Raw genomic sequence first — 22,448 nt, forward strand, 5'->3', positions numbered from 1 at the left:
GGGGTGGGGGACAGGAGAGTTCCCCTGGGGCAGGAGCCCTGGGGAAAGGGGGTGGTGAGGGCAGGGAGATGTCCGCCCCAGGAGAAGGTCTGTGTCTGTGTCTGGCCTGGAGAGGGGCATGGGGGCCAGCGCTGGGGTCTCCTTTAGTGCTTCTGTTCCTGGAGTCACCTCATGCCCGAGGATGTCGGCTTTCTGAAAAGGGACAGTGAGTTTCCAGCCCCTTTAATGGGGCAAGAAAATGGGGCCTGTTGCGTGCTCCGAAGTTTCACGTGTGAGAAGACAAATACAACAAACCCCAAATTTCCTAATTACAGATCCTTGTGTTTTCTGAGGTGGGGTTGTATTCATTTTAGCACTCCAAGCTGACAACCCAGGCCCCCACGCATCATGGGATTGCCTTAAAAAAAACCATGAGGCTTTTAAATGAAGAAAAGAATTAATTGCTTCATATAGTAGCACACAGGCTTGTGCCGTGCTCTGCATAAGTATTGTGGAAACTCATTGTGTATCCCAAATAATTTGGTGTAGCAAAGGGATAGCATTCCTACTGTTGTGGTGTTTTAAAAGCACTTTGGTCATCTCTTCAAGGTTCTCCTGCAAGCGTTGGAAGTGCTGAAATAAGCTGCGTAGAAGTTTTTCAACTCTTTGTTGTGAATGCGTGACTTGGACCACTGCTGTCGGTGCTGGCACATGGTTTACAAAGTTGGGCGCTTGTTGGCAATGTCAGCAGAAGGCCAAAGGCTCAGTGTGGTTTACTGGGGTGAGGAGGTTTATGAGAGGCCGTAATCCCCGCTCCCTTCCACCCAACAGGGCTGAAGCTGTGCTCTGAATCCCAGCCAAACTGGGGCTGCCCCCGGCTCTGAGTTTAGACCACTGCCTTTTCACTTCGTAGGCAGGAGATTCATTCTTTGGGGTCGTCAGCCCAGCACGTGGGGTTGGATTGGGTACTGTGTAATCCTCCCTCTTCTCCTCTTTACTCCCCCAGGCCTTCGACAGCAAGGGTGGCACTTCATGGAGCAAATAAGACCACTAGTTATGATGGAGCAGAGACGAGTGGACCTGGAGCACTGAGGGCTGCGTGCTTGTGAGCTGGCTGGTATTTTGGCATTGCCCAACACTGCAGTTCTGGTCACGGGAGCTGTGCTTTGTGAGCCTTGTACCCACCTATGGAAAACCAGGCATGGAGCAGAGCTGCTAAAGCACTGGCTGTGGTTGTGCAGTCACTGCAGCATGCCATAAATCCAGCTGATGATGACAGGGACACTCCAAACCCTCCGTACTATTTATTGCCTCTGTGGCTGCTGGGTCTCGGCGAGCAGAGGTGTTGCTGCTCTGCTGTTTGCAGCCCGTGAGAGGGCAGCACAAGGCCGCCGGTTGTTGGCTGGGGGTTTTCAGGTGGTGAAACTGGGCATCGTTAATAGTGCGTTGAGAGCAGCATCGCGCGATGGAGCCAATCCTCTGAAACTTCTTCTGAAGCAATGTGTGAATGTTTGCTTAAATCTTGCCCCGGAGCATCCTCATTCCAGTGACTAATGTGCGAAACCGACCAGGAGTAGAATGAAAAGTTATTCACTCTGCTTTTCCCTGCGGATGAAAAGTGTAATGAACGTTGACCCTTGCTGCATTTCTGCAGGAGACTGTGAAAATCCTTCATCTTCATACTGGGCAGGATCTGTGTCTCTGTCATCATTCTGCAGCATGGCCAGTACTGATTGCTCTAGAATATCGACTCTTCAGCGCTCATGGGTGTGCAAGAATCATAAGATTAAAAACATATTTACAGTTTGGTTTATTTGTTTTCTGATTTTTGAGTCCCTAGGGCACCCTCAGGTCATTTTTCCAAGCTCTTCCCTACAACATTGCAAAATCTGGCATAAAATCGAGACAGCTAGCAAGACCCACAGCTGATAACTCTGTTGAATAAAGATGTTCAGTTGTCAAGTAGCACTTTTTGTGCCTCAGTGTCACTGGCAACCTGGTCTCTTGCAAATTTACCCCCTGGAGTCCCTGCAGAGACTGCCTTTCAGGTGTCAGCTTTCAGGATGTTTTTTTTTTTTTGCAACATGGCAATTCATCCACTGGTTAGCACTGAGCTCTGCTTTGCAGAGCTCACAAAGCTGTCACTCATTCTCTGTTATTACCTTGCAGCTGCTCAAAGCCAGTAGTTTGTTCTTTGTCATTTGATGAAGTGAGTCCAGTATCTTTAATGACTCCTTTCCATTTTTCTTTCCAGCTGAGTAATACAGAACTTGCTTTTCCTGGGATAATCCATAGAGATGGATGTTGGGCAATGAAAATGCAAAAGGAAGCCAGGATCATGTGATTGTGTTGGACCAGGAGAAGGTAAGAATTTTATATTCAGCGTTATATCTGAAGTGACTGCTGTTTATGCATCTAACCTTGTGACAGAGCAAAAACACTGCCAGAAGAATATTATTACCTGAAAAACTGTTTATTCCCCCTTAAAAATTTGTGAACTGGCAAAGAGGCAGCGGCTCATAATAGGAAGACATGGGGCTTCCTCTGTCCTGTGCGTGAATGTCGGTAGTTAGCAGATGAAACATCTGTATATCTTGTCACCTCTGCTGGGACAGTAGTGATTTCTTGGTCTAGGAACTTGGTCCTGAAAACTGCTGAGTAAATTCCAGTTGTCATTTACTGGAATCCACTGGAGGGCTGATCCGTGAGCCCCCCGCAGGACCGGGTAGTGCTGGCAATCTGTTTCTTAACTGGTCACTAGGAGCTTAGCCTGTTGAAGGGCTCAATCCTGTGAGCTTCAGAGCTCTTTCAACTCTCAGTAACTTTCATTGGAGTTAAGGGTCATTCAGTACCTCCTGGGAGGAGGCCCTGAGTGGTCTCAGCTTTTAAAATTAATGGTTTTGAGCATGAGAATCCGGCCTGGGAGATTTTAATTTGAATTTGCTATTTTTAGCTGGAGCTTGAAACTAACTGAAATAGTTTTTCTGCCTTCGGTACTGGACATGACAGTGTTAGAGCCTTCCCCATTGTTGGTCTTGCAGGCGCCAAGTCCGTCCTCCGTCTTAGACAACTGTAGCCAATGGACTGAGATCAGGGATGAATTTGGCTGGGGGTGATTGAAATAATAAATAAAATTAAAAAAATAAAGATACATAAAGCAAAACTTTGAGCTTGGAATGGCTTCTGACATTCTGAAAGTAATTTAAGTAATCCAGGAGAAAATATGCAATGAAATCTGTTTTCCATTATTGCATGAAATGGTATGTCTTAAAATTTGATCAAAACCTTTTTTTAATAGGATGAAGATAACGCAGCTTAAAGGGATATAGAGAGCTGGGATTTTTTTTTTTTCAATGTAATATTTACAAATTATTGTAAACTTGACTTTCTTATTTATTTATTGATAAGACTTGCTGTTCCTATCTTGATCTCACAGCAAGTAAAAAGAATTTCTGACTGAGTTCTAGCTACTAGTGGTATTTCTGAAGGAAGTGGTAGTAAAAGCTCATTACTGATATGTACGTGCCTGCTAGTTTTCTTATCCAAACCCAGTTTGTCGTATATCAACACAGTACAGTGGTAGAGACCTGATGTTCTCTCTTGCCATGTATTTAAGAAAAAGTGAAGACACTTATGTGATAGTCCCATGTTCATATTTCTCTGGTATTGTGGGTTTTGTAAGATTCCGCAGCAAAGCCAAGATCGAATAGGACAGGGACATTCCATTCCTGTTCCTTTAAAGGAATATCTTTCAAGCTTGAGTGGCTTCTGAGCTGAATGGCTGTGAGCAAAAACGTATAGAGTTCAGCATGGAGAATACCTATGCACATCAACGAGCAAGCAGGGCTAGCGGAATTTATTCCCAGGTCTGTCAGTTTTCCCCTCTATGAGCGTATGTGCTCCCCTTGCTGGTTTTGCATTCCTATTCCCACACCATCAGTCGATCCCTGTTCCTCTGTAGTTTTTATCCACTTCATATCTTTGCTGAGGGATGTCCTTACTTACTCCTCTGAGGGAATTTCTCTGGAGGCCTCATCTATCAGGGATCAAATAATAGACTGCTGTGTCTCACCAAGCCAGGATTCAGCAAGGGCCATCTTGGATTGTGGATGTAATTTACCAGGAATGGGGTCAAAAAAGAAGAACTCTGTTTCTTATTTTCTTCCTTGGTACTACAGGGAATTAACCCTCAGAGAATTTATGAAAATGTCAATAGGTCAAATAAGAGTGTCCTGGATGTTCACGGTAGTAATTTACTAGCTGACAGGGCTCGTTTGTTTACATCTTCCATAAGGATCCCATGGGACAGACTTAATTGTGGTTTTGGATATTTGATTGAGAGTAGCTTATGGGGTATCTGTGAGGATGTTTGTAGCCCACAGTCAGTTGTGGGATCTTATGCCAATGACGTTTTAAGGTGAAATAAGTAAATAGGCTTTTTTACCCCATCAGTGAGCATGCTGTGTAACTCCAAAAGCTCCAGCTAATGACTCAATACAAACACTTCTGATGTTGCTGAAAACAGAAGCCCCAGTCTGTTTAAAATGTTACTGTCTGATTTCAAGGCAACAGAAAACCTAGTAGGTCTTGCAAATGTGTTGTTTAATGGAGCCAGCACAGGGGAAGGCACAGTGCATCAGCTGGCAGGGAAAGAGGGGAGGAGGTAGAGGCTGTGCAGTGTGGGACGTAGGCATCATGCACTAATGGGGACAGATGATGGACTCATCAGAGTATTCATCTTGGATACAGCATGGCTGGAAGGTGGCAGTGCCAGTTGACCAGTCATCACTGCAGCAGCTTGCCCAAGTCTCTGCTGCACTCCACAGCGTGCAGCTGGATACATCTAAGTGTACGTGGAGCAGTGCAGCATGTGTGGGAGAAGATCCACTCTTCACTTCTAATTGAAGCACTTCAAGGAGGTGCCTGGAGTTAAGGGGCTAAATCAGGGTTCGTTTGTTTTAATCCCTTCTGTAAAATGCAGATAACAGCACTTTCTATGGGTTTCAGTCTTACCAAGCTCCAAGCAGTGTGCAAAGTGTTCAGTTTAATCTTCATTGAGCATGTGTCTTTTGCACTCTGTTGCTGTCAGTTAAAAACTGGAATTGGGTGGAGTGTCATACTCACGTCATGAAGCAGTGGCAAAGCTGGGCATTGGGTGGAAGAGCAGAAGCATGTGGTGATTTGGTCCCAGTTATGTGATGTCTGGCTCTACTCGGTGCTGTCTGGTACCTGCAGCCTGAAAACTAAACTGAAAACATAACAGCAATTGGAGATTGCTGGAAATGTCTTTTGCGCAGTGCCCCCCCCCCCCCGCCCAAATGGTCATTGATCAGAAAAATAACATTCATGTAGTAGTGACATGTGAGGGACTCATGGGTTGATTTCTGGAACAGTTACAAATCATATCATTGTTCAGATGCTTCTGGAGAACCAACAAGGAGGCTTCTTGGGGAACTGTCAGGGCTCACTTGTCTTTTCTGTCTCTCCAGGAGCTTCTGCAGTTGAATTAGCATTTACTGTTGGTACATTTCTTCCTACAAGTCCAGAAAAGGTATTTCAGGTTCTCTTAGACAACTCTTCCGACAGAAAGGAAAACCAGAGTGGGTTTATAAATAAAGGGTGGGAAATAGCTCAGTAGTGGCATAGCGGGGAAGGATGTGGAGGTTTGAGTGGACCACAAGCTGAATATGATTCAACCGTTGGTGACTTGTAAAAAAAGACTAATTTTATTCTGGCATGTATTAGCAGGAAAGTCACGTGAGATATGGGTGTAATTAATCATGCCACTCTGGTAGGCATTGGTGCTCCCAGCTTTGAGCACTAAGGAAGAGAAGAACACACTGGAGACCAAAGGAGAGCAAGAAGAACAACCAGAGTCTAAACTCTGGACCTAGGGAGGAAGCTGAAGGAACTGGATTTATTTAATCCAGAAATCAAAGATGAAGGGTAGGGTTTGCTAAGGACAATCTTCCAATGAGTGAAAGGTAAGAGGGCTGAATCTGTTCTCCTCTAAACTCTGCTGCAGGCAGGATGAGAAGGCTGCTTAACTTCCAGCAAAGTACATTTCAATGTGGTTTTTGGAGATTTCTTCTTATTAGGCAGTAGGCTTCATATAGGAATTTTTGTGTGGTTTTTATAAGTACATCAGAGAACCCCCTGAATATGGTATACATATACTTGATAATGCATGTGGGGGGACTGGATCATTTCTTTGGGGGTGGGAAAGATTGCTGTTCCTCTGTGCTTGGAACAAGATTCAGTGACATGGAGGAGCAGCAAATTTGAATGGGTGGGAGAGGTACATTCACATACAGGGAGCTGGCTTGCAGAAATGTGGATGCCATGCGCAAATCTCCCATTGACTCCAGTAATTTTTCAAGTTTACAATGTAGCACTGGAACCAACTATGCAGAATAAATCAGAATAAACCAAAACCTGACCATTTTTGTAAATGAGACCATCACAGTTACAATTACTAGGTAGATGATCTCAAGGGAATTTTCTAAGGATCTAAACCTTATATTTAAAAAAAAATAAACCAGTTCTAATGAATGAGGAAGGGGAGGGGAGATAAGATGATTTTCACACCTCTTCCAGGATGGGATCCCTGTGTTTTTGCATACTGCAGGGTATATTAAATCTGTAAGGCTGATCTGAGGGTATCTGGGTGTAGTAAATGCTATAAATGCCTGAAATTCTCTGGATTTGATGGAGCAGTACCCATTTTGGGGTCGGGGGGGGATGTTCTGCTCCAGAGGCCAACTGAACTGATTATTTCAGTGAGCAGAGAGCCTGTAGCCACTTGTATCTTTTCTTGGTTGCCAACAGTACAGTTTACGAAGGGCTTCTTTCTTAGAGATGGTTGATTGCTGAAAATTTCAGAGAAATCAATCAAACATTTAGATTGCTTCTCTGATTCCCACAAACATGGATTGGGGAATTAGGTTGGGAATCTTGAAGAGTTTTCTCCTAAGTTTAGAGAGGATAAAGCCTTGCTATCTGAACTCTTTGGCTTGGAGTAGCATGGTTCCAGAAGTAAACTGTAGTTTACTTATTTCTGTTTGCAAGGTTTTCAGCAAGTCTTGGTACTGGGACAGAAATGCAATGAGAAAATTTTTCTTGAGTTTGCTCTTGTTTTAGTGAAAGCTGACAAACTTAAAGGAAGGTGGACGTTCCTTCTTTTTCAGCCTAAAAGCTCAATAGGTGAGGGTTTTCATAGGCTTGAGTCTTGAAGCAAAAGTTTTGTGTGGTTTATTGATTTTTAAATTTCAGCCCAGCCAGTTTCTCCTATTTTAGTGTTCTCCATACTGAAGATAAATTGAGTTAATTTAAAATCCTCTGACGCGGTTTTCCAGGTATTCTTTGGCTTTGATGAAAGAGAGCTAGTGTCCATATCACAAGCATCCAGGAAAAAATTATTAATTTCCTTCTTTTGTGTGGCAGAGAGGCTAATGGTGCCACCACCGCTGCAGCTGGAACGTGCTGAACAACTTTGATCTCCTCGCTTGCCTTTGAACCGCTTGCAAGCCCTAAAGCTCTTTGGTTCTCCATTGAGTGGTATTGCTTTTGGAGCTTATGCCTGTTAGCTCAGCACAAGGCTCTAGACGTAAGGAAATACAACCAAAAGCCCCATAAAGGTATCTAGTTTTAAAGTTACCACTACCCATGGTGAAGCCCTGTTGCCTCCTGTTGTTGTACTGCAAAATTAACTGTGGACAACCCCATCTTATGGGGTGAAGGAGAATATGCAGGTCATGTTACTCTACAGGGTGCTGCTGACAGTGGAATCCCAGCCCTTTTTATAAAGAACTGCAAATCTTGGTCAATCATTTCCACCACTTTGAGGATCACAGGTGTTACTGCAAGATGCATCTGAGAAGTTTGACCAGTGAGTCGATCTTTGATTTATGAGCAGATATAGTTCCGGGGGGGGATGGGGTGGGGGGGGTGGGTGGCAGAGCAGAGATAAAAGGCGGATGGATTCAGTCATTTTAACCACCCTATTGTTCTCCTATTTATAGTGAGTTACTGGTTCTTGGACAAGGTGGGAAGAGTCTGTGGGATTTATTTCTTTAACAAAAGCATCCTTTCTCTACAATGTTAATTACTCATTTGTGCCAAATGGGGGATGAGACACAGAGTTTAAGGATCTAATTAACATTTGCTTCTCCTTTCAACAGATCAGTCTTTACACTCATAAACTCTGTGATAAAACTATTTTCACTTACTTTCTACTTCTCTGAGAATCTTCCAGGCTCCACAGAATCTGAATTTCTGGGTTAGGAAAACAAATAAATAAAAAAGCAAAGCTAGAAATAATATTCTGCTACTTTTAAAAAAGGACAAATGTTATTCTTTTGTGCATGTATCTTCTTTTTAGCCCAGCAGTGATTACTGTACATGCTCGGAGAAGTACCTACTAACATTAAAGCTTCTTCACAAGTCTTTTGTTCTGACATACCTAGAGTGGGTACAGTTTAAAAATATATATATTTTATCCTGATTTAGCTTATTCCCATACAGGAATAGGTAACATAAGGTACCATTGTAACAATCTGACTGTGTCTGAGTAAGGCAGTGTTATCTTTACCACCATAAACACTGGCATAATTAAAGTAGTGTTGAAAAGCCATAGGTTAATGTTATTGCTTTGGACATATACCAAGGAATGTTACATTTTTTTAAAAAGCATTGCTTCTCAGAAGTAAGGACTACAAGATTTGATTCAAAGTTCTTAATTTTGGAAAGCATTTTGAGGTTTGCTAAAGGTGCCACATTTAGTCATAAAAATAACAAAATGAAAAATACAGAAGTGTATTTATAGTAAGAATAATGAAGATTTATAGGGTAATGATAGTTGCAGTGCTCCTAGCCTAGGAACTCTATATTGAACAGACTTATTGAATGTTTGGCTTTTAAAAAGAGAGAGGAAAAAAACAAAAACCAGATGAATAATGAAAAACAAATCCTTTCTCTGGTGAAAAGCCAAACCTGTGTTTTGAAAATTAAATGGTTTTTTGGGTTAAGCAGTGAAAAAATGGACTTGATCTTTGCAACAGCTTGGATTTATTATTGGAACCAGTTGGCTGTGCCATAGAGGAGAGGAATTTTCTGGTAATTAGAGCAAGAAACTGGGAGTCAGAAGCAGTAGGGTCTGTTTCTGGCTTGGGCACTAGCACGCTATGTAGCCTTGGGAAACTTGCTGCCTCATTTGTACCGTGGCTTTCCCATCTATAAAATGGGGCTAACGAAATAATTCAATTTCACAAATTGCATGCACTAATTAAAGAACATTTCCACAGCACCTTGAGGTCTTTACTGCCAGAGGACAGATTTTCACAAGCATGTGCTTCAAATGCTTTTGAAAAATCCTGCCCTAAACATTTACAAACCTGATTGCCCAGATTCCTAAATCCACGTGTGGGCATCTAATTGAAAAGGATTTGATTTCCAAACATTTGTCTGCTGATGAAAAGGAACATGATGGGGAGTGTTTTCTCACTGGACTATGAAAACAGAGGGATTATGGGACTCCCTTCCGCTGGGATCCTGCCATTTAGCTTGGCCAATTTCACAGGCTCCCCCCTGCTCCCCAGCAGTAACGTGTAATCCCCGCCGGCTTCCGTGCTCTGAATGCTGTGGCTCCACTGCAGCACTCCGAGAGGCAGCTGCAAAGAGGCAGGTGGGGAATGATCAGCTTAGTTAGTACGTGCAATTGGTTGTCTCTGGGGGTGCAGAAATGCTCCTCGCCCTGCTGGATACAGCTTCCTTAGGAAAGCAGCAGTGAGAATTAATCTGAGTAATAGCTGCACATCCTTACTGGAGTTACCACTGGTATCCCTGAGGCCCCATATCTGATTTGGCTTGGGTCTCCCAGCGGTTCAATTTCTAAATCACCATCTGTCAGCGTTAGAGCTACTCGGCCGCCCCTTCCTTCGGATGATGCCATGGTTGGTGAGTAAAAGGAACGCCGTTTGCCTTGGATGCCATCCCTCCCCGAAGCAGAGGAAACACACGCTGACAAGACAGGAAATTCTCATGAACCACAAGGACCTGGAGCTTGCCTCTTGCCTTCCTGTGGGCCTTACCCAAGTTTCAGCCTGGGTGTTTAAAGATTATTAATAGCAGTAGTTACATTAACAGGTTTATGCTTTTCTTCTTCTGTCAATGAAGTTATTTCTTCAATTGAGACTTTCTGGTTGTTTTTATTCAAAGTAGTTAGAGACGGACCCAAGAATATGGCAGTATTGCAGTACAATGATCCGTTCGAGCTAATGGGCAGCCACGTGGGGATTTTGCTTTATGGAAGGCTCTCAGTCAGAAGTGGACAGGCTCTCAAGTCTCCAGTGCAAAACAAATAGCTCCAAACTGGGGCAGGCTTAGCACAGTGAAGGATTTTGTTTCACAAGTATTTCTTTTCAGCAGCAGTGCACTTCCAGAACGCAGTCGCTTTCTCCTTGCTATGGCTGATCGTTCTGTGCATGCGCTGTTCCCCTCTCTCATCCTGTTGTACCTTTTGCATGGCTGTGTGATGGCCCAGCTAGGGAATTACCTCAATTAAAAAAGAAAAAAGAACAAAATCCCCTCCTTTTTTGTTTTTCTTTCTGTTAGGTTATTTTTATTTCAGGGCAGTTCCCTAATCCATATTTCAGCTGCAGAAGCAAGTTGTAGAGACAGTGAAGGGTGACAAGGGGCGGAAATATGGGACCTGCTTAAGCCAGTGCTTCTACTGAAAAGAATGCTTGTGCAACTGGAGGCTAAGCCTGGACCAAGAGAAGCTCCATTTTGCCCTGCTTTGAGTCATGAGGACCTCAAAGTGAGTCTTGGCTGCAGGAGTGAGCAAGACATATGTGTGTGGTTGGGTGTTTGTGTCCAAGGAGACAGTTTGTGTCCTCAGTGTTTGGTCACTGGATAGAAAGCTCTGCTATTTGTTGGGCATAAAAGCTCTGCCGTGGTCAACAAGCTCACAGACTGGCTCTAGGTTTGCAGGAAAAAGAAGGTCATATGGAGATTGAAAAGTGCTAGGTTCGCTACATATCAGGAGGAGTGTGACTTTTTAAAGTAAGTCCTGCATGTTCAAAAATCAGTGCATTACTTTTCATTCTTTAAAGTGCACCTCTTTGTGTAACATGACAATGTGTGCTAGTGTAGGGAAGGAACTGGTCATCATCCTAGACAGAATATTGGATGTATCTGACTAATCATCCAACAGGTGACAACGTTGTTCTCATAAAATCTCTTGGTTACAAGCATTCAGATACAGGGAAGAGAAGTCCTAGTTTTTAAATGTGCTAAGCACTTTCTGCAAACTAATGATTTAATCTCCTGCTTTCTGCTGGAGTTGCTGGTGCTTGGCGCCTGCCAGAAGAGATTTGTAGCTGGCATATAGGCAAGCTGTTCTGCTGTCTTTGGAGAAAGGTGTATTTTGTCTAGTGAAGCAAGGGAAGGAGTGTTTGGAAACATTAGCACAGCTTAGTGGTGCGCAGGATGAGAAGACTGTCCTCCACAATGTCTGCACTGATATTCACAAGGAGTTAAACAGGGCTTATGGGGTGAGTAGATGGTGGGCTAGTTCTCTCTTGAAAAGACTTTTTCACAGGAAGAAGGACAGAGAAGAATAAGAGTTCAACTTTGTTTATCCCAGATTTTTTCTGGAGTGTAATATGCATTGTAAACAACTTTCTTCATAGAAAAGTATGTGCATGAAGCCTGTTCTGATTTATTTTCTCTGTTGTTCAGATTTAGCCCAAAGTGGTACAAGTTCCTAGTTTTCCCTAAATGTTAATGCTTTTAAAAATAAGCCCAACATGTAATTTCACTTACCGTAGGCTTTGTGTTTGTCACGTAGAACAATAGCCGCAGCAGAACATGAGCTCTGAATGGCCACCCTGAATACAAGCTAGCGTTGCAGAGTCAGAGCGAGAATCCATAATCCTGAACAATGTGATCAAACCTGGGGTTGCTCTCTTGGTCTGGACCAATTGTCTTTGTTGGGTGCCTGGGCTGTGAGCTCACTTTACTCATCCTTCCTCTGTTGTGTGGGGTGGCGTATCGCTGCTGAGGAGGGGGAAATCAGAGACATTCTTTTCTTATGATGAGGCTGAATCTCTCTTTTTGCTGGTTTCATAATGCCTGGGAGAGCAACTGCAGCTCCCTCCTGGGACCAAACTCAACCCGTAACAAGGCTTCCTTTCTCCTGACGTCTCTGCTGACCTTCGTTTCACTCGTAACTGCTGTGTCAACTTGACAACCGTGGAGCGTGCCCTGCATTGCTGCAGAAGTCACTAGAAGTGACTGGGAAGTCTGTTGGTAATGAACTGGCAGCACCAAAGCCTGCAGCATGTGAGTGTTCCTTAGAGGTCAGATTTTGTATCCATCTGTTGGTTGCTTAGCCCCAGTTAACTGTTGATATTAGCTAAGGTCCCACCCAATGTGATAAGACTTAGAGCTGCAAAATATTCCTGGAATATATCTAAATGCAGCCAGCCTTCTTGTATTGAGTGCTGGACAAAGCATTGCTCCCTAATTATGCATTACTGCATAAATACTGCACGTGTTTGTTCAATGAGTTGGAAATGTTTGGAATTTATCTTCAGTACCTCAAGACATCCCCAGATCTCCAAAATAGTCTGTTCTAGGGGCAAATGAACTAAACCTCTGAATTTGAAGGGTTTAGTTGTGAATGTGAGTGGACCCACTTTAAATTGGCAAACAGATGAGAGGGAAACAGTGCTCTTGAGTTCCCTGAAGACCCATGAACTGACCCTTTGAGTTTTCTTTAGTTGTCCGAGGAAACAAAATCTCATGGAGCTGTTTTTTCTCCTTTGCCATTTAACGAAATTCTTTGCTGGTAACTGTAGAAGTGAAGTGAAGAGCTAAGTGCACCAGACGGAGCTTTGGAGCAGAGTAAAAACATACAAGAGGAAGAAAAACAGGGCGATAGTCATTTCTCCTATATGAATCATCTCCTTTAGCCAGACTTGGTCTTGTGTGCTCTCATTGATTTCTGTCTGAGCCTTGTCCTACACTACTATATGTGAAAGGAGAACTGGATCCTGTAATGGTCTGATAAACAGGGCTGGCAGTCCAGCACACTTACAGCATCCTGCCTATAAAGTGCCTTTAAGTGATAATAGTGTCCACACTATTCAGTAGAGAACAGTTCCTGTATGATGCCTGTATCCAGCTCTTGAGCAGATCCCAGATCTGGGGCTTTTCCAACATCCTGCAACATCTTTCAATTTGGGTCTTTGCCCTCTTTGGTCCATGTGGAAGCTCAAGAGCTCACTCAGCTCTGAGCACATCACTTTGGCTCTATCTGAAACCAGTATTTGGAACTTTTGGGACACAACTGGACAGCAGGAGCTCAGTCTTTCCTGTTTTGTTGGCTGTATGGAAAGGAAACCTTTATCCGTGCACCACAGCAGGCCTTGCATGGCTGGCTAGATGCATCTGTGGAAGGGGAAATTGCATTCCTCTAACGCATCGAGGGCGGGTGGTTACTGCCAGAAGCAGGATGCTGGGTTTATCAGGCCAGCGGTCTGATTCGGGACAGCAATCCCTGTGTTCCCCAGCCCAACTGATGGGTGAAATCTTTTGTCTGATCTCAGCATTGCTTTTAGCAGCTGGCTCCAGGGAGAAGGGACGAATGGCCTCCTGCAGAGCTGGGCCTTACAAAGCAGCCTGTGTGGGATGGAAGGTGCCCTGCTCTCTGGCTCGAAAGGGCATGTGGGGGTGTGTATGTGTATGCAGTGGGGGGAGCACTTCTGGCAAGCAACGAACTTGTCCAAATAAACAAAAGGCTAAAAACAGCCCGTCCTCAGCCCCTTGAGAAGCCCTGCAGCAGATGTTGCCAGCGACTGTAGGTCCTTATTGGGAATCCCATGGATAATCATTGACAGCAGGGAAACACATGGCAGCATACGGCAGCCCAGAGAGGGCCCTCTTTGTTCACTGAAATCACTGGAATATCTGTCTTGTCAGTGCTGATGAAAAAGCACCGGCTGGTTCAAGCTCAGTGCGGGGAGTGAGCAGAGCTGCCTTTTGCTCTTGGCTCGGCTGTAGGCTTGCTGTGTGGCCTCAAGCAAGTTGCCTCTCTCCTCTGTACTGTAGTACGTTCTGTTGCACATTGAGGTCAGGGGTAGAAAGCTGCTTCCCTGGGGATCTGTGGCCAAGCTTTTAAACTTTGCAAGGTGCTTTGTGGCGGGAAGGCACTATGTTCAGAATAGGTAAATGTTCAATACTAGTATAATTATTTACATATGATTCAAAAGATGAGGAGGGGCTGAGAAGTTCAGCTGAAAGGTCAGCTTGTTACAAGACAGATTCTTTTTTTGCCACCAGTGAAAATGCAAAATGAAGCAAAGAGAGAAAGAGGCTGGCTGGGTATGATCAGAGATGACACTGGAGCAGGCTTGGCCTCTCTCACATGAAATGCTTTTCTCTCCTTTTGCTGCATTGTGAGTTCAACTTTTTGGCTCTGTTACTCAGTGATTCCTATTTCAGGCACGGCAATGGCTGCATGAGGTGGCTTGGGCTAGAGGGGTGGAGGACTGAAGAACTGAGTGTGGTTCCAGTGTGAGTGTGACGGGAGGTAGGGGACTCAGGATGAAAGTAGTAAAAGGAGGAGTCAGATGAGGCCATGGTGCTTCAGCTGTGCTGTGTAAGGTGCCGCCTTTGTGCTCCATTCTGCAGACTGCTGTCGAGTCTCATGGCATGCAGATAGGAAAGAAATGTGTTCCCTTGGATTGATGGACTTCCTCTTTTGCAGAAGTTAAACTGAGGCAGGAGGTGGGAATAACTGAGAGAGACTTGGACCTAAGGGCACGCTATTGTTTTCTCCCACTGTAAATATGGAAACCACTTTCAGATTTCTCCATATCTGAAGCAGCCAATTGATTGTCCTATGGTAAAAATGAAAATGCTAAGCAAAACCTAAATCTATGAAAACCTGGGATGTAGTTCTCAGCAGGACCGTGCAAAGTAACCATATCATTCCTGTTATACCTGAATACTACGTACCAGCCTGGGAACTGACAAGATTTTCTAGCCATGCTCTGAAATCGTGTTTTATGGGTTAGGGGCATCCGAGGGACACGGCAAAGCATTTTGCATGCAGCTGTGAATTAGTGTGTCCGTGGAAATTTCCTATGAAGGGGGCACCTATAAGGAGGGGTGCATCTTGGACAGGTGCTGATGTAAAAATATACAGATCCACATATGGGCTCCAGAAACAAAACAAGCTGGCACCAGCGCTTTCTCAAAACAGACTTTCCTCTTCTGCTTCATTTTGTATTTCTTCTTGAGGCTTTTCCAGCATCCCTTGTTGGAACTTATAATCCGTCTATCTTATCATTTATCATGCCTTCTAGTCTCAGACTCACTGCGACTCACATCCTCCTGATGAAGTAGTAGCAGATTGTTCCCATCTGATCCCATTCCTGATAATCCTGAGAAGTTACAATTGAGTTAAAAAGTCACATATGTAGTTAACATATCAAGAAGCACCAAAAGGAGAGTGTATGAGGCTAAGGTGAAGTGACCGGACTGTTTTGTGTGATTGGAAATCAAGCCAGGAATATTCAGTGGTAACTACCCCATGGAAATGACTGTACCCATTTCACTGTAGCATAGATATGTTGTCTTCTGAGTCTTCTGATTTGTCTTGGTGCATGTGAAAGGACATTTGGAGTCTCTGCTCAGAGTGGCAGTGTGTCTCTAATGTTGTAGAATAGAGAAAGGAATAGGATATAAAAGACTTGAGATTCAGTTTTTAAAATAGTGGTTTTAAATTGAGTGTGATTCTTCACAAGATGGTTGTCTAGCATTAAAAAAATCATATATCACAAGATTGGAAAATACCCTAGATCACCAGCTGCTAGTGAAAGTGTAGGGATGTGGGTCAAATGTTGTCTTCACAGCTTCTGCTGAATAGTTGTTTATCTCTCATCTCTAAAAAGGAGGATATTTGCTTGCCTTTGAGATTCTTGGATGTGGCCATTTCATGTTTCTGGGAAAGCCTGGCGGCTCCCTTTATTTGGATAGTGCTGGTCAGAGAAATCCATCATTCAGAGACATAGGAACTAGGCACCTTGAGGAGTGGAATGTCAAATAGCTGCTGCTTTTCTGCGGGGAAAGAAAATATGTGCTCCCAGGCGCTGGAAAAGCTTCTTAAGAAACCCTGTGATACTGTAAAACTTGCCAGAAGATCTCCAAATAGATACTTACAATTTATTTGAAATTAGTTCTTCTTTGGGCCATAAGGTTTTAAATACCTGAATCTTAAAGAAGGCAAGGGAAATATAGGGAAGTGACTGATTCTGCAGAAAATCCTTTTCTTCTCTGTCTTGTCACATAAGTTTTTATTGATGAGATCCTAATGACTTTAGTGGTGCAAATAGGCTCCTGCAGCACTTAAGTACTTTAGAAAGCCTCACCTGTGCCTTCTTGTAAACTCTTTTCATAAAAGACTGCATTAGCCAACAGTCTGTTCTAACTCTTCCACTGCACATTCTTCTCATAAAAGAGGAATGGGAACTGATTCTTTCTTAACTTGCTTTTGGCCAGGTAACACTGCAGATCTGTCAACTCAAGAAAGTTATTCTTTCTTTACCCTAACCAAAAGCAGGATTGGCCTACAAAATCTAGAATACACTTTTTCCGCTAGATTCCCTGCTGTCTTGGTAATCCCAATGACTAGTTAGAAACTTTTGTGGTGCGGTATTTGGGAGGAGAGATATCACTCCAGTACAAACTGTGTTTTGAAATATCTTGGCTCTCATTTGCCTAGGAAGGTTATAAATACTGTTCCCAGGACAAACATTCTCCATGTCTGAGAGCTAATGAGCCAAACAGCTGCTCTGAGGCTATCCACCTCTGACACCAGTAAACACTAAGCCATGTGAAAAAGATTTTAACATGCCCAGACACTCCGATATAAGAGCTTGTACGTGTGTCTAAAATGCACTTTTCTTGCCACGTCCATTTTGTACCTTGAAAGGAAAAAGTTCTTTACTGACCATCTTTGACACCTGTAACTGTCAGAACAAGACCAGCACAGACCATAATCTCTTTGAGACTGGTGCAAATCCAGCTGTTTTCAATAAAATGCGCTATGTTTACGGAAGGAAAAGAGCATAAAGTGTCACAAACATCTCTCTTAGGAAAGTACGCATTTTTTGTAAGGATCCATCTGAAATGTGCCACATGCAGACAGTATTCACTGATATCCTCTGGCTGTCTGGGCAGCTTCAAGTCCAAAGCACCAGTAAATCCACTTTAACTGGCTGACTAAACTAGGCTTATGGCTGCTTTGCACTACCAGAACAATGAAAGGTGTCCTGGCTCATGCTGACGCATCTGATCTAAAGTATAAAAGAATTTATAAACAGGATCTGGGAACCATTTGAAGAATCAAATAACTTTGTCCATAAATTTGTGTCAACACAACACAAATGTCCATGATTCACTTCAGAAATGACATAAACAGGAGACTTAACTGTATGTCAAACCTAAATTAGTCAGAAAAAGTGTGCAAGTGATCTTGCAGTGTATCTTGCAGTTGTGAGAAGCTGGATTAGTGTGCAAAGATGAACATTTTGCATGGAAATCTCTGCTTCTCAGCCATCCTTTGGGAGGATCACAAGGCCTTTCTTGCAAGACTTTTTCCCATTCAGTGCTCCTCAGACCCCAAACTCGAACCAGGGTTACAACTGTCCCACTGAAACCAAACTAAAATGCAGTTGCAACTAATCGTACACAACCATGAGAGCAAAAGCTGTGTTACTGGGTGGACCTCAAAACTACACCTGATTCTGGCTTCTGCAGAAGCTGCATAAACCTAGAAAAGCTTCTTTGACTCTGCCTGGACTCCTGGCACCACTGAGAGCAGAAGCAGTTGTATTAAAGGGCACTGATTCCTGATCTGGGGCTGTGGGAACCATTCTTTTCGCCTGATGCCTGACTCATGTTGACTTAAACCCAAACGACTTTTAGTTCAGGCAATGTTAAGGCAAAGTTGTGAACAGGACCTTTTCATTCATGTTCCCAGTAAGCATGTATCTTCTTAAAAAGAAGAAAAAAATAAACTAGGTCAGTTCAGCACAGTAAATAGTTTTGTCTCTCTTGTTTTGGGCTTTAAAAAATGTCCCAGTTGTTTAAGTGAAAATTGTTGTGACTTAGAGAAATGTGTCCCAAGGCCCCTCTTTTGTTTGTCTGTCTGTCATTAATCATTGTAAAAGTCTTTCTCTAAGAAATGCAGTTGGTCACTTTGCTTTTAGTAGCTCAGGGTTGGATGCTGATTTTAGTTCCTCTGCTTCCATCTGGCATTAGTCTGCTGAAGTAAGTGGAGTGACTCAGGATTTATAGCTGTGTAAATGAGAGCAGAGGCGATCATCTGAAGCCTACTTGGTTCTTTAGCATCTGGAGAACATCATATATTTATTAAAAAACCCCAACCAAACATCTAGTGATAACTGCTCTTTGACATCCCAGTCATGACATTCTTTCTAACAGGGAGACAGGGTAAGGGTGGGAAGAGAAGAAAAGCAGTGGGGGGTAAAGGAATTAAAAAATCTGGCCTTCATATGCTCATAGGAATGGGCAGGATGCACTACTCATGCTGGGTTTTCCCTGCTCCTGGCCCCTTGGATTCAGTGGAATTACTCCTGATTTACACCCATTCATGTGGAACAGGATCACTCCCTTTTTCTTCAGCAAAACAAACATTTGTTACTTGGAAAGAAAAACAGGAATCTTAAAATGTGACCCACAGCTGAGCGGAAATTCTCAGTAATGCAAGAATTTGGGTTTCTTTAGTTTGTAAACAAAGAAGGAACCCTTGGAGGGAGCGTGTTGATTAATGCCACGGGGGACTGCAGAGGGACAGTTCCTGTGGCTGTATAACTGGGCAGTCATCCTGCCACGGTCACAGCAGTTCCAGGTATACGCAACAGGAACGTGGAGGAGCAGGATGCTCTAACAGAGGAGGGGGGTGAGCTTTGGGGATGCCGACAGCAGCTTCTCTATTGGCGCTGAGCCCTCAGGCAGGCCAAAACCTTGATCAAAACAACCTTAGCTGCCAGAAGAAATTGAGATCCAGTGCTGAACTGGAGGTAGTTAGGGATCTAAAGATGCAGACAAATGCTTAGAATTATTTCCAAAAGCACCCTAGCAGTCTGAGTGCCAAAAGCCCAAAGGGAATTGAGGTCAGATGCTCAACTGGTGTAAACTGGTGGGGGTCCTCCCAGGCCCTACCTCTAATCAATGTTTTCTAGCTCTCTCCAGATTTCAGGTTCCTGTAGCTCTCAGGAATAAACTTGATGTTCATCGATACTGGATGGTTTTGCCTTTCTTCCCCTCCTTAAATACGGCAGCACTATTTTGAAATGCCAATTTAGCCTAAGGAGAGCCGCAGAGCTCCCTGACTCAGGAGCTGTCAGTCAGGTAGGGAGAACCCAGAATAGTTTCCCTCCAGCAAGAGAGAAGAAATACACATGCAGATTCACATGCACACTGCTTGCTTAGCACAGTCCATTAAACTCAGAATGAACTCCAGGCCCAGCCATAACCTATGATATTTACGGAGTGAATATCTTCCTGTAAAGGATGTGGAAGGATAATACAACTGCTGTAGAGCCCCTATCCTCCCTCACATTTACTCATATCTCATACAGATGCTTTTATGACCATTTCACTTACCTGGGACTGGAATAGCAGGGTCAGATACGTGCTGCTTCTCCATTCTGCACAGGAAAGGAAAGGAGAAATGCTTTCGCCCTCCCTTCCATGCCCTGAGGAAAGCCCAAATCCTGCTAGGAGAATATCAGCTTTCCCACTAAAGCCTGGCTCACCAGACCCAGCATGAGCTGTAGCCATGCTAGCTGCTGGCCCTAGGTGTTGTGAGACAGGTATGCTGTATATCCAGAAAGCAGGGGTAAGATTTGCAGCTGGACCTGCTCTTGCCCCCAGCACTGAAGATGCTCTGTGTTTTCCAGCAGCCACCAAGCAGACTGCTTGGGGCAGCACAGAGGCTGGTGCAAGGTCTGTGGTTGCTCAATGCTTTCTACAACCTTTTTCCCTAAGAAAAGGGCAAGCACATGACACCTGGGAAGTGCTGTTACTATAGAGGTGCTCATTAGCCTGCATGACACAAGCATGCTCCCTCCAGTTTAATTTTACAGCATCTACAACATGAAAGTAGACCTTCCCCTGTACCTCATCCCTCTTGTCATCTGAGGAGAGAGTCTGATAGAGAAGAAGCATGGGGATTGATGATCGCTGACTGTTCCTGCTATGGCTCTGCTGATGCCCTCCAAGATCCAGAGGTTCACAGTGCCCGCTGAGCTCTCACCTGGGGCAGAACAACCCCAGATACTGCAGAATTAGGAGCTTCTCCCTTTAAAAGCTTTACATGGAATCATCTGCCGAGGAGACCCAGTGCAGATGTGTCTCTCTCTCGGGAAATAGAAAGGACCTACTTCAGATCTTGTGTGTAGGAGAGACTTGACTAGTGCAGAGGCTGAGGTGACGGCGGCACTGAAGAGATCGGGAAGGGACCTGTTGTTCCCTCATAGCTTCACTCTGCTATGAATTGATGGGAAGTGTTGCTGAATGTGCAAACAGGAACACCTGCGCTCAGAAAATAACTCAACCACAACCAAAGAAAATAATAAACCTTGCAAGAAGATGGGAATTGCCATTCCCCAAGCTCATTTCATGGCCTCACCTGAGAGATTTGAGTGACAAGATTATTTTAAGATCCCTTTTCCTGAGCTGCTCTATTCTGTCTTCCAGCTACAAGTCAGCCACCTCTTGCCAAGCATGCTGTGTGCACATCCTACATCACTGCCTCCCTGCCATGCCAGTCACCTTCCTCAACGGTATTCACAGGGCACAATGACTTCAGGAGGCAACTCAAGGAGAGAGGACAGAAAACCCTTTCACGCTGTCTCCTTCCCAACCCTGCTGTGCCCCACGTCACTTTGGAGTCATTGGCACAGATCAAGAGCTCTCCCTTTTGTCTGATTAGTCATTAGGTGGGAAGACTTGGAACAGCAACAATCCCTCTGTAGGGAAGGGGTAAAGCTGAAGGGTCTGCTCTCTCTCCCTCCTTTTGAATGAGCTGCAAAGAGCTTTAGAGCTGTCCAATTAAAACAACTATAGGACAAAAATAGGATGAGGGAGTGCTACTTTAAAAACAAAACAATTAAGCGAAGCCTATCCCTTCCCCTCCCTGGAGGCTCCTATGGAAGTGGCAGCTTTTGAGCCAGAAATCTCTGCTGAGTTGGGTATTTCTGGCATTCAAACCCAAGGCAAGCAATGACCTCCCAGTGCTGGCTTTGGAGGAGAGGCTGTACCGAGCTCATGGCAGCAGATGAGACCAAGCTTGCAGGCACTGACAAGTCTCCCCTAAAGGCTACTTATGCTATAGCCTGTGGAACAGCAAAAATGAGATTCTGAGTGTGGGAAAGAGCTGAGCAGACACTGGCACAAGCTGCACCAGCAGCCAGCCAAGCCTGGTGGGGGGCCGCGCAGTAAACACCATTTCCAGCCTTAAGACTGAGAAGGGAGAATGGGTTTGGTCTTGAGCTCACAGATCTGAATCTAACACTGGGTCACCGAAACCTGGTGCTAACATGGCTCCGCGGACTGGGGTTGTGGGAACCCCTCTCCAGAAAGGGTTGGGCTCTCTGCCTGCTGTTTGCGTGGCTTCGCTCTCAGCAGGGATCCTTTGTCTTCTTTTGAAGACCAGCTGGTGCTGATGGAAAGGCACACGGCCAGTAGCTGCACTGACCAGGCAGAATGTTTCAGTAATCTTTTTGGAACATGAAATCCTTGTCGATCACAACAATGCTGCTTTAAATGTTCTGTACCTCATAACACTTTGTTTGAGCTGTGGGATGACTATCCATAAAGTTAGTCTCAAAATCACCAGGGAAGGAATGATTGCCAGCGCTGTGTATATAACCTCAGAAGTTCATCCTGCAGTGAACACATCACTTGAGCCCCACTGCCAGCTGAAATCATTCTCTGATGAAAGCAGGGACTAGCATAATCACTGTGCAGTTGCCACAGGAATGCTAGGGGTAAAGTTCTGGCTTTCGTTATATCAGTGCAGTGTCAAATTAACCTCATGCTTCTGCTCCTGAGGTCCCTTTGTTGCGGGTGATTTTTCTGCCACAAGATTCTTTCTTTCAACTCTAATTTTAGTCCATGTGAAGGATGAAAAAGGGTCTTATATCCTTGTCATGAGGCTCGTTCATGGGATTCCCCTCTGACTCAGCACAGCCTGGCCTCTTCCCTGGCCTCTTCAGCTGAGATCCCCTTGAAATACACCTAGGGCTTAAAATAGCATCGCAAGCTCTTTCCCATGTACATTCTGGTAAAGAGAATAGCCCCAGTGCAAGCATGGGAATTTGTCTCATTCCTTTTGTTTCTCCAAATTCTTTTTACAGGATAGCAGTACAGAC

At 44.2% G+C, this 22,448-nt stretch overlaps 1 long non-coding RNA gene across 1 annotated transcript in view; it reads left to right on the forward strand.

Annotated features, from left to right (window-relative positions):
• Positions 1 to 70: 70 nt before the first annotated feature.
• LOC128152795 (uncharacterized) overlaps positions 71 to 22,448 on the forward strand; it is a 28,656-nt gene continuing 6,278 nt past the window's right edge. Inside the window, exons 1-3 of the long non-coding RNA XR_008238761.1 lie at positions 71 to 205; positions 986 to 1,746; positions 2,234 to 2,343. This is a non-coding gene — a long non-coding RNA (uncharacterized LOC128152795). The remainder of the gene's footprint in view (positions 206 to 985; positions 1,747 to 2,233; positions 2,344 to 22,448) is intronic.

This window comes from Harpia harpyja, chromosome 16, assembly GCF_026419915.1.
Source record: "Harpia harpyja isolate bHarHar1 chromosome 16, bHarHar1 primary haplotype, whole genome shotgun sequence".
Taxonomy (NCBI): Eukaryota; Metazoa; Chordata; class Aves; order Accipitriformes; family Accipitridae; genus Harpia; species Harpia harpyja.